Here is an 11,792-nt window from a genome sequence, read left to right as displayed (position 1 = left end):
AATATAAATTTTTCATTAAACCCACATCTTCTGCTTTGTTTAACAAGAGCTTCCCTGCAAAAATAAGGTTCTAGTTTGAAAACTGTGTCATGAGCATCCAGATCATTCAGTTCCAGTATTATTCACAGATCATTTTCATGATTTCATGATTTGTGTTGAGCATGTTTTGTGCCAAATACATACTGATACATGTAACATATGGCAGATACTGATGTTATTGCCCTTCCTCACCTATCCCCTAGCATGTATTAACCCAGGAGTAGAGGAGAAGCACCTAGGCTAGCAGGAGACAGGAGACATACAAGATCATCATGGCAGAACCAGGAGGTGAACAATCTTCAAGAACACCTCATGGCCTCCTGCCAGAGTTGGACTGTTCTGGGAATGCAATGACCCCCCACTCAGGGGTTTCAGCAGTCATGGACATGCGCATAAAAACTGAGCCTGTTGAGCAGGACATGTCTCACCCTGCTGATTGTACTGAAATACAGGGTTTCAGCACTGAACAGCTGGGCTCAGGGCTGCACCTGGGTGTTGACCAAATTAAACAGGAGTCTGTGCTGCTCAACATAAAGGAAGAGAGTGATGATGGTGAGCTGTGCGGCACCACAGAGATGATCTGCTTTCCCTCAGAGCAGTTAAAATCTGGTACATGTCTGTTAGCCAAACAATGTAGGTCACAGACAGGTGAAGTTATGGCAGAGCAGAAATCTTTGTTACAGGAGCCCTCTGTTTCAAACACAGAAATGCACGGAGCTGCATTTTATCCCATAAAAGAGAAGCATGAGGTCATAGAGGGGTATCAGTTAAGCTTCTCTCCGTTAACTGAACAACATAAACAAGAGACAGATGCAGTGAAATCAGAGCAGAATTCTTTACCAAATGACCTTTCACAGAAGAGTTTGGTTGAGCCAAATAGCAGTTCAGCTGCTGAAGGTGCTTTGGAACAATCTATGAGACCTGGCACCAGTGTCATAAATCACAAGACCAGTAAACAGCCATTTCATGATAGTGTCATTGCTGAAGCCCAGAATTGTAAGATAAAATTTCAATGTATTCGGTATGGAAAGAGTTTTTCTCAAGTAAGTACCCTAAAAAAGCACCAGGTTGTTCATTCTGGTAAAAAACAGTATAAATGTTGTCAATGTGAAAAGAGTTTTTTCTATCAAAGTATGTTAAAAAAGCACCAGGTTGTTCATTCTTGTGACAAACCATTCAAATGTGATAAATGTCCAAAGAGTTTCTCTCGTGCAGCTGACTTAAAAAAACACCAGGTTGTTCATTCTCGTGAAAACCCATACACGTGTCATCTTTGTGGAAAGAGGTTTAGCAACCGAAGTACCTTAAAAAAGCACCAGGTTGTTCATTCTGGTGAGAAATCATACAAATGTAGTCAATGTGAAAAGAGTTTTTTCTATCAAAGTGCCTTAAAAAAGCACCAGGTTGTTCATTCTCGTGAAAAACCATTTGTATGCAGTGAATGTTCGAAGAGTTTCTTGCGTGAAAGTAACTTAAAATCACACCAGGTTGTTCACACACACACACACACACATTTTCAGAACCGCTCATCCCATACGGGGACACGGGGAACCAGAGCCTACCCGGCAACACAGGGCGTAAGGCCGGAGGGGGAGGGGACATACCCAGGACGGGACGCCAGTCCAGCACAAGGTACCCCAAGCGGGACTCGAACCCCAGACCCACCGGAGAGCAGGACTGCGGTCCAACCCACTGCGCCACCGCACCCCCACCAGGTTGTTCATTCATATGAAAAACTGTTTGGATGTGATAAATGTCCAAAGAGTTTCTCTCGTGCAGAATGCTTAAAACAGCACCAGGTTGTTCATTCTTGTGTGAACCCACACTGAAAAAAATTATTTGTTAGCTCAACAAGCATTACTCATGAAAATCAATGGCTTTTTCTTCTTAGTTTTTAGCTTCACTTAATATGTCGCAGTGACACATAATTAACTTCACACTGAACTCGGACAAATACATACAGTGAAAGAACACACACACACACACTGACTGAAACTGCTGGTTCTAAGTTTGTTTGTGACAAGCTGGAGCCTAACCTGCATCCCAGTCTACTGCAAGGCACTCCAAGCAGGATTCAAACCCCACACCCACCAGAGGGCAGGCACAGGCCAAGCCTGCTGCACCACAATACCCCCCTTCAGTGAAAGAATAGCTGTGAGTAATGTCCACATTCAGTTGTCTTTGTGTAAACCTGACACAGTGTTTTAAGTGCCATGCATGGCAAACCATCTGCTGTACATGCACGCACACACACACAGAGTCTGAAACCAGTTGTCCACTATGGGGCTTGCGGGGAGCCAGAGCCTAACCCAGCAACACAGGGCATAAGGCTAGAGGGGAAGGGGACACACCCAGGATGAGATGCCAGTCTGTTGCAAGGCACCCCAAGCGGGACTCAAACCCAAGACCCACCAGAGAGCAGGACCCGGTCCAACCCACTGCACCACCACACCCCCCATGCGTTGGCCATGCTGTACATGCAGTACATGTATTTTGAGACAAGTGTTTAGAATGCTGGATGTAGGGGAGTGCTATGGCTTTTCAGTCTCCTTGTTAGTATAGCGGTGAGTATCCCTGCCTTTCTTGTAGGAGACTCTGGTTTGATCCTTTGCTGGGCAGTGTTTGAGCTGTGTGTGTAATGCTGCAGTTATGCCTATAGCAGTGCTTTGTGTCCATCTGTATATTTTCTAGGGTGGTGTAGTGGCGCAGCGGGTTTGGCTGGGTCCTGCTCTCTGGTGGGTTTGGGGTTCAAATCCTGCTTGGGATGCCCTTGGTAGACTGGTGTCCCGTCCAGGGTGTGTCCCTTCAGCCTCATGCACCCTGTTTTGCCATGTCAGGCTCCGGTTCACCGCAACCCCAGTCGGGATGAGCAATTTTGGACTGTGTGTGGGGGAAAAAAAAAAAAAAAAAAAAGGCTTCTCAGCCTTTTAAACTTCTTGTTGGTAAAGTATATCATACTGGAGTGTTGATGTTTTATAAAATCTTCATTAAATATAAATGCTTCATTACCTTGTTACTCATATATGATTGTGTTACTAACTGATTGAGTGTTAGCAAAATTCTGCATTAATACAACCCAGTGTGAATGAACTAAATGCAATTTCCAACCTCAAGTCAGACTGTGAAGTTGAAACAACTTACCTTTAGTATTTGGAGAAGTTTGAGAAGTTTGACTGAACCTCATTGATTTGTGAATTGTTAGTTTTTTTTTTTTAAACTTAATTTTACCTAAAACCAACTACTTCTACAGAACATTGCCAGAGTGAAAGTTTTTAAGTTACCTGAACTTGCCTTTTACATGCAATAATGCTGTCTGACTGAATTAAAAAATTAAACTTTTAATATGAGAAAGAGTTTTGCTGAGTTTTTCTTATACACCACTTCTTCCACCACAATTTACTTTAAAAGCTGCATGCAAACATTTTACAGAATTTCTTTGTGTACCCAACACTTCATTTTTAACCATGTTATAAGTTTTCATTACATTATATGCAAAAATCTCTGTGTAGTTGGACCAGTTATAAATTTGCAACGTCCAAAGAACAGCGCTGAGACATTGAAAGATAAGATAATGTCTGAAAGAAAGGTACACAGAGAGCTAAGGAGTTCATTTAGTGATGGACTAGGAGTATCATTCCAGCTTTTTCTCTCATAAGATAAGAATGGTGCATGAGCGCTGTAGCAATGACCTCAGCTGACCTTGACCTATCCCCAAATAAATTCTCTAACACCTGAAATTCATTTTAGCTCAAGTGGATTGAAATCCAGGCATTGACTCTATAACACAGCATGTTTGCAATGTAACATACCATTGGAGGCATTCATGTGACAGTGCCAAGAGGACAACATCATCCACAAAGAGCAGACACATCAGCTTCTGGCTCCCATATAGAATGCTCTCCTAACCTTGGCTGTGCCTTGATAGCCTGTCCATGAAAACCTAAACAGGCATAGACTTTCCCAGGGAGGCTGAGAAGTATAATACCCCAATAGCTGGCACACACTCTCCGGTCCCCTTTCTTAATTTGTCAGTCCAAAGGCGCTGTCCCCAAGGTCCATGCAACATTGCAGAGGTATGTCAGCCATGACAGCCCCACAACATCCAGAGCCGTAAGCAGTTCCGTTTGAATGTCATCCACCCCCGGTGCTTTGCCACTATGGCGCTTTGCAACTACCTCAGTGACCTCCACCAGGGAAATGGATGCTGATACCCTGGAAGCCACTGGCCCTGACTCCTCTAAGGGAGGCAGATCTCTCAAGTTTACGAGTTCCTCAAAATGCTCCTTCCACCTCCCAACAATGTCCGCATTTGAGGTCAGAGTTTCTCCACCTTTGCTGAGCACAACTTGAGTGAAGCTCCTCCGACCCCTCCAGAGTCACTGGATGGTTTTCCAGAGCTTCTTTGAGGCAAAATGAAAGTTATTTTCCACGGCCTCTCCAAACTCCTCCCATGCTCTGGATTTTGCTTCTGCAACTGCAGCTGCTGCCGTCTTTTTTGCCTGCGAGTACCTGTCTGCTGAGTCTGGAGTCCCCAGAGCCATCCAGGCCCTAAAGACCCCCTTATTCAACTTGACAGCTTCCCTCACCACCAGCGTCCACCAGCGGGTCCTTGGATTGCCGCCGTGACTGACGCCACCAAGCTTTTGGCCACAGCTGCACCTGGCTGCTTTGACAATTAAGGTTTTGAACAGGGTCCATTCAGACTCCATGTCCACTGCCTCCTCCGAGACATGGAAAAAGCTTTGACGGTTGTTCCCAGCACACCCTCACTATACGCTTGGGTCTACCGGGTCTGTCCGCCAGGCTTTCCCACCATCTGATCCAGCTCACCACCAGATGGTGATCGGTTGACAGCTCAGCACCTCTCTTCACCCGAGTGTCCAGAACACGTGGCTTTAATTCAGATGAAAAAACTACATTTACATTTATTTATTTTCAAGATGCTTTTTACCAAAGCGACTTCCAGTGGCTACTATGTAGTGTTAACAGCCCACACACCTCATTCACCAAGGTGACTTACGCTGCTAGATACACTACTTTACAAATGGTCACTAATCCATACATCAGTGGAACACACACACTCTCTCTGTCACTCACACACTATGGGGGAACCTGACCAGCATGTCTTTGGACAGTGAGAGGAAACCCACGCAGACACAGGGAAAAGATGCAAACTCCACAGACAAAGCAGGGATCGCACCCATGTCCTCTTGCATCATCCAGGTGCTGTGAGACAGCAACGCTCACTTGCTGTGCCACCATGCCGCCCATCAACTAGAAACTTGATCATTGATTTTTGGCCCAAGGACCTCTGGTACCAAGTACACTTATAAGCATCCTTGTGTTCGAACATGGTGTTTGTTATGGACAAACCATGACTAGCACAGAAGTCCAGTAAGATTTCACCATTCGGTTTTAGATAAAGCAACCCGTTCTTCTCAGTCATCTCACCGCAGATTTCCTAGTCATTGCCAACGTGAGCGTTGAAGTCCCCCGGCAAGACTAAGGAGTTTGTAAGTGGGGCCTTGTCCAGAACCCCACCCACTCTCTCCAAGAAGGTTGAATACTCTGAACTTCTGTTTGGTGCATAAGAACACACAACAGTCAAAGTTTTTCTGTCTGCCACCTTAAGTTGCATTGAGAAGACCCTCTCTTCCACCGGGACAAATTCCAACTGTATGGCAGCCAGCCGGGGGCTTGTGAGTATCTCCACACCCGCCTGGTGCCTCTCACCTCATGCAACTCCTGAGTAAGAGAGGGACCACCCCCTATCGAGGAGTTTGGTTCCAGAGCCAACAGTGTCAGTGGAGGTGAGCCTAACTATATCTAGTTGGTATCTCTCAATCTCCTGCACCAGTTCTGGATCCTGTCCGCCCAGTGAGGTTACATTCCACATACCAAGAGGCATTTTCTGCTGCGAGGGTCCGTGATGTCATGCGCCACCCTGCCCCCTCCTGCTGCCTGAAAGGTACTGCACCTGACTCCCATGATGGGCTTTACGGGTGGTGGGCCCATGTCGCCCCCCCATGTTGTCTTTTTGGGCTGAGCCAGGTTACGTAGGCTGTATGGCCACCAGGCGCTCGACTAGGAACACCACCCTCAGACTTGCCTCCGGGGATAGGTCCCGGTGACCCTATTCTGGGCAGGGTAAACGTTGACTTGTTTATGTTTGCCATAGGGGTTTTTTAAATCGTGTTAGTCTGGATCTTCACTCCAGACTTGGTCGCCATGGGAGACCGTATCAGGAGTATACTGCTCCCGACGATATAGCTCTTGAGATCTCTTGATCACGCAAGCCCTTCCGCCACGACAAGTCCCCTGATACAGGAAGGGCCCTGATCCAGGAAGTGTCAAGCATGTCGAAGATCAAAGCTGAATTCACCTACAATTGGAAATATTATTCAAATTACTGGGTCATTAGAGTACCACTAATTGTGGAAAACAGGATACCATTCAGGTTAATTGAATAACATTTTCCAATTGTAGCTGAATATTGGGTCATTAACAGACCCTAGTCTTGTGAGTTTCAAGTGGGCACTACCCACAAATGTTCCAATTTAAAAGCTAAACACCCTACCAGTCATTTAGAACTGACGCTACAGAAGAATCCGCCTTCTAACGTGACCTCAGCAGTGTTGCGTGAACTCACAGAGACGGGGAGGCAAACATAAAACTTCTCACTGTGCGCCAAAACGTGCTTCTCCATATCACTGAGTCCTTTTTAGTGTTAACCCAATGAATGTGCCCCAGACCCCATTTTTCCAGTGTCAGTCAGTCCGGTCGGTCTACAACTGTGCATTGGAAGTACCCCTGACCCCTTTGTTCCCCAGCGCTGAACGTCGGGCTCCCCAGTGTGACAGAGACCAAGTGAAAACATACAGCAGTCTGAACTGCGTTTCGGTTGATGAGCAAACAGGCAGCAGGTTGGTGCCATGAATGGCATTTGACAGAGGAAAAGAGAAAGTGCCATATCCAGTGGAATCTGTGTTTTTACTGTGGAGCTGCAGACCACATTCAGGTCTGTCCGGTGCAAACATCTAATGGATCCTGACGACCCAATCTACTGGTGAGTGGTGTCTCTCACAGTGCCTCCAAGCTATTATTGGTGGCTACATTGTCATAGGGCTTGCAGACACACGAGGTGAAAGCTCTGGTGGACAGTGGTGCTGCTGGGAACTTCATGGATAACGATATTGCTGCGTATTGGGGTTTGCCCTGTACTCTGTGCTCAAAACCCTTAGCTATTAGTGCTATAGATTGAGGACCAATTGGGTCTGACCACATGGAACACCATACAGAACCTGTCACTCTGCAGGTGGGGCTGTCCTACACAAAACAGATCTGGTTTAATGTGGTCAAATCCCCCTTCAACCCTATTGTTCAAGGATATCCGTGGTTCATCACCCATGACCCTGTTATTTCTTGGAGTACCAGTCAGTTGCTTTTTTGGGGAAAGCAGTGTACCGAACACCTTCTGAATGTGCCTTGTAGTGCCACATCCATAGAGAGTCCTAATGCAGATATGCCCCTGCAGATTCTGGGGGAGTATGCAGACTTAGCGGAGGTGTTTAGAAAACGCAAGGCTGCTGAACTGCCCTCTCATAGACCTTAGGATTGCACTATAGTTCTTCTGTCTGGCACAACGCCCCCTAGGGCGTTTATCCCCTCGTGTTTATCCCCTCTCCCAACCAGAACATGAGGGTATGGAGGCTTATAAGGCTGAGGCACTGAAAGCAGGGATATGCCATCCATCCACTTCTCTGGCATCTGCTGGCTTTTTCTTTGTAGAAAAGAAAGATGGGGACTACACCCTTGTACTGACTATCGGGGACTAAATGCGATTACAGCTAAGTATCCTCTCCCCCTTACCCTTTAACACCTCTGCCCTTGAACAGGTCACCGGAGCTAAGATATTCACAAAACTGGACCTCAGGAGCGCATACAATTTGATCCATATTTGGGAGGGGGATGAGTGGAAGACTTTTACCACCACCCTGGCCCATTATGAGTATCTGGTCATGTTTTTTGACCTTGCCAATGTGCCCTCAGTATTCTAAGCATTTGTTAATGAAGCACTCCAAGAGATGATTAATTGATCGGTGTTGGTTTATTTAGATGATATCCTGATCTTTTCTCAGTCTTATGAGGAGCATGTAGCACAAGTAAGGGAGATTTTACAAAAGCTGGCAGCACATAAGCTGTACATGAAGGGAGAGAAGTGTCGGTTCCATATGGAATCTGTGGACTTCCTGGGTTTCATCCTTACACCTAATGGGGTTACTATGGACCCAAAGAAGGTCTCACCAGTCCTTTCCTGGCCACAGCCGAAGATCGTAAAAGACCTGCAAAGGATCCTAGGTATTGCAAATTTCTACAGGCGCTTCATCAGGAACTTCAGTTCCCTGGTAGCCCCTTTGACAGCGCAGTTAAAAGGAGCACCCAGGCGACTGACCTGGACTCCTGATGCTATTCAGGCCTTTGAAGACCTGAAGAAGCGTTTTACCTCTGCCTCAATCTTGAAGCACCCTGACCCCAAGCTGCTGTTCGTTGTAAAACTTGACACATCGGAAGTTGGGGTAGGGACAGTGCTCTCGCAGCGCCAGGGAAATCCCCTTAAGCTCTATCCATGCGCCTCTTTTTCACATAAATTGTCACCCATGGAAAGGAATTATGATGTGGGAAACAGGGAGCTCTTGGCCATAAAGTTAGCCTTAGGAGAGTGGAGACATTGGTTAGAGGGTGCCACTAATCCGTTTCTAGTGTTGACTGACCATAGGAACCTGGAGTATCTACAGAAGGCAAAGAGGCTCAACTCCAGACAGGCACGGTGGGCCATGTTCTTCACCAGGTTCCGCTTTATGGTGACTTAGCGCCCTGGCTTCAAGAACAGCAAGACTGATCCTCTTTCCCGGTTGTTCGAGGTTTCATCTAGACTCAAGCCACCGGACACCATCCTGTCACCAGTGCAGTTTGTAGCTCCCATCTGTTGGGCTTTGTTGGATGACATCAAAGCAGCCCAACTCCAGGAACCCGGTCCCAGTGAGCAGCCACAAGATAAGGAATATGTCCCTTCTACTGTCTGGTCCAAGCTCTTACACTGGGCCCATGATGGTCCCAGTGCAGGGCACCCTGGAATCAACCGAACATTTAAACTCCTCTCAGAACGCTTCTGGTGGCCGTCTATGAAGCAGGACGTAAGAGACTTCATCCTTGCTTGTACTACATGTGCCCAGGCCAATGTTCCACGACAGCTTCCAGCAGGGTTCCTTGAACTGCTGCCAGTTCCAAATCGCCCATGGTCCCATATAGCAGTTGATTTCATTACTGACCTATTTAGTTCTGATGGGAACACCGCCATACTGGTGGTCATCTGTTGCTTTTCTAAAGCTTGTCGATTGGTCCCATTGACAGGTCTGCCCACAGCGCTGAAGACCACGGAATTGTTGTTTCAACACGTCTTCCAGTTGTACAGCATACCAGAGGATGTCGTTTCAGAGAGGGGACCTCAGTTTACCTTGAGAGTCTGGAAGGCCTTCTTTTCCCGCGTGTGAGTCTCAGTCAGCCTCTCTTCCGGCTATCATCCGCAGTCCGCAGTCCAATGGGCAAGTGGAGCGCCTCAACCAGGAGATTGAGCGCTACCTGCAAAGCTACTGTAGCCAGAACCAAACCGACTGGAACAGATTCCTCCCCTGGGCAGAGTATGCCCAAAGCTTCCTGGTCCATTTTAATTTTAATTTATTTATTTAATATACTTTTTATTCTTTTATTCTTCCAACTGTATATATAATTGTACATACTTATATTTTTTTTTTTATCTTGTATTTTTCCACTTGTTTTATATGTTTTTATATATTATTCCCCACTTGCCCCCTTTTGCGGGCGGTCTTACTCCTTCAAGCTCGGGTCCTCTACCAGAGGCCTGGGAGCTTGAGGGTTCTGCGCAGTATCTTAGCTGTTCCTAGGACCGCGCTCTTCTGGACAGAGATCTCGGATGTTGTTCCCGGGATCTGCTGGAGCCACTCTCCCAGCTTAGGGGTCAGAGCCCCAAGTGTTCCGATTACCGCGGGGACCACTGTTACCTTCACCTTCCACATCTTTTCTAGCTCCTCTCTCAGTCCTTGGTATTTCTCAAGCTTCTCATGTTCTTTCTTTCTGATGTTGCCATCGCTTGGGATGGCGACATCTATCACTACGGCTTTCTTCCTCTGTTTGTCCACCACTACTATGTCCGGTTGGTTAGCCATTACCAGTTTGTCAGTCTGGATCTAGAAGTCCCACATGATCTTAGCTTGGTCATTCTCGACCACCCTTAGGGGTGTATTCCACTTTGATCCTGGGACTTCCAGCCCATACTCGGCACAGATGTTCCTGTGCACTATGCCAGCCACTTGGTTATTGCGTTCCCTGTATGCCTTGCCTGCTAGCATCTTACACCCTGCTGTTGTGCTGGATTGTCTCAGGGGCATCTTTGCACAGCTTGCACCTGGGGTCCTGTCTTGTGTGGTAGACCCCGGCCTCTATTGATCTTGTACTTAGAGCTTGTTCCTGTGCTGCTATGATTAGTGCCTCTGTGCTGTCTTTCAGTCCAGCTTTGTCCAGCCACTCGTATGATTTTTCGATATCAGCCACTTCTTCAATCTGCCGGTGGTACATACCGTGTAGGGGTTTGTCCTTCCATGATGGTTCCTGTTCTTCCTCGCCCTCCTTCTCGGGTTTCTGCTGCCTGAGGTATTCACTAAGCATCTCATCAGTCGGGGCCATCTTCCTGATGTAGTCAAGGATCTTTGTTGTTTCATCCTGGATAGTGGCTCTGACGCTAACTAGTCCTCGGCCTCCTTCTTTCCGCTTAGTGTACAGCCTCAGGGTGCTGGATTTGGGGTGAAACCCTTCATGCATTGTCAGGAGCTTCCTTCTATCTCCTCTTTTGGCCAGCTTATTATGCCAGCGGGGTATCTGATGACCGGCAGGGCATAAGTGTTGATAGCCCGGACCTTGTTCTTCCCATTCAGCTGACTTCTCAGGACTTGCCTTACTCTTTGCAGGTATTTGGCGGTTGTTGCTTTCCTTGCGGCCTCTTCATGATTCCCCTGCGCCTGCGGGATTCCAACGTACTTGTAGCTGTCCTCAACATCTGCTATGTTGCCTTCTGGTAGTACAATCCCCTCAGTTCTGACTACCTTCCCTCTCTTTGTTACCATCCGGCTACACTTATCTAATCCGAATGACATTCCAGTGTCATTGCTGTAGATCCTGGTGGTGTGGATCAGGGAGTCGATGTCTCGTTCACTCTTGGCATACAGCTTGATGTCATCCATGTAGAGGAGGTGACTGATGTTTACTCCATTCCGTAGTCGGTATCCGTAGCCAGTCTTGGTGATGATCTGGCTGAGGGGGTTCAGGCCTATGCAGAACAGCAGTGGGGACAATGCATCTCCTTGGTAGATGTGCAATTTCTTGGAGTTGGCCTCTAGGGTTGTTTTCCACTGCCCCATTGAGTTCCTGATGAAGGCTCTTAGTGTCCTGTTGATCTTGTATAGTTCTAAGCATTCCAGGATCCATGAGTGAGGCATCAAGTCATAGGCTTTCTTGTAGTCAATCCAGGCGGTGCACAGGTTGGCCTGTCTGGTCTTGCAGTCTGAAGGGACTGTTCTGTCTACCAGTAGCTGGTGTTTTGCTCCTCTGGTGTTTCTACCAATTCCTTTCTGGGCCCCTCTCATGTATTGAGCCATATGCCTGTTCATCTTAGCCGCTAT

This window comes from Scleropages formosus, chromosome 2 (genome assembly GCF_900964775.1).
Source record: "Scleropages formosus chromosome 2, fSclFor1.1, whole genome shotgun sequence".
Lineage (NCBI taxonomy): Eukaryota > Metazoa > Chordata > Actinopteri > Osteoglossiformes > Osteoglossidae > Scleropages > Scleropages formosus.
Note: the sequence above shows the minus strand (reverse complement) of the source record.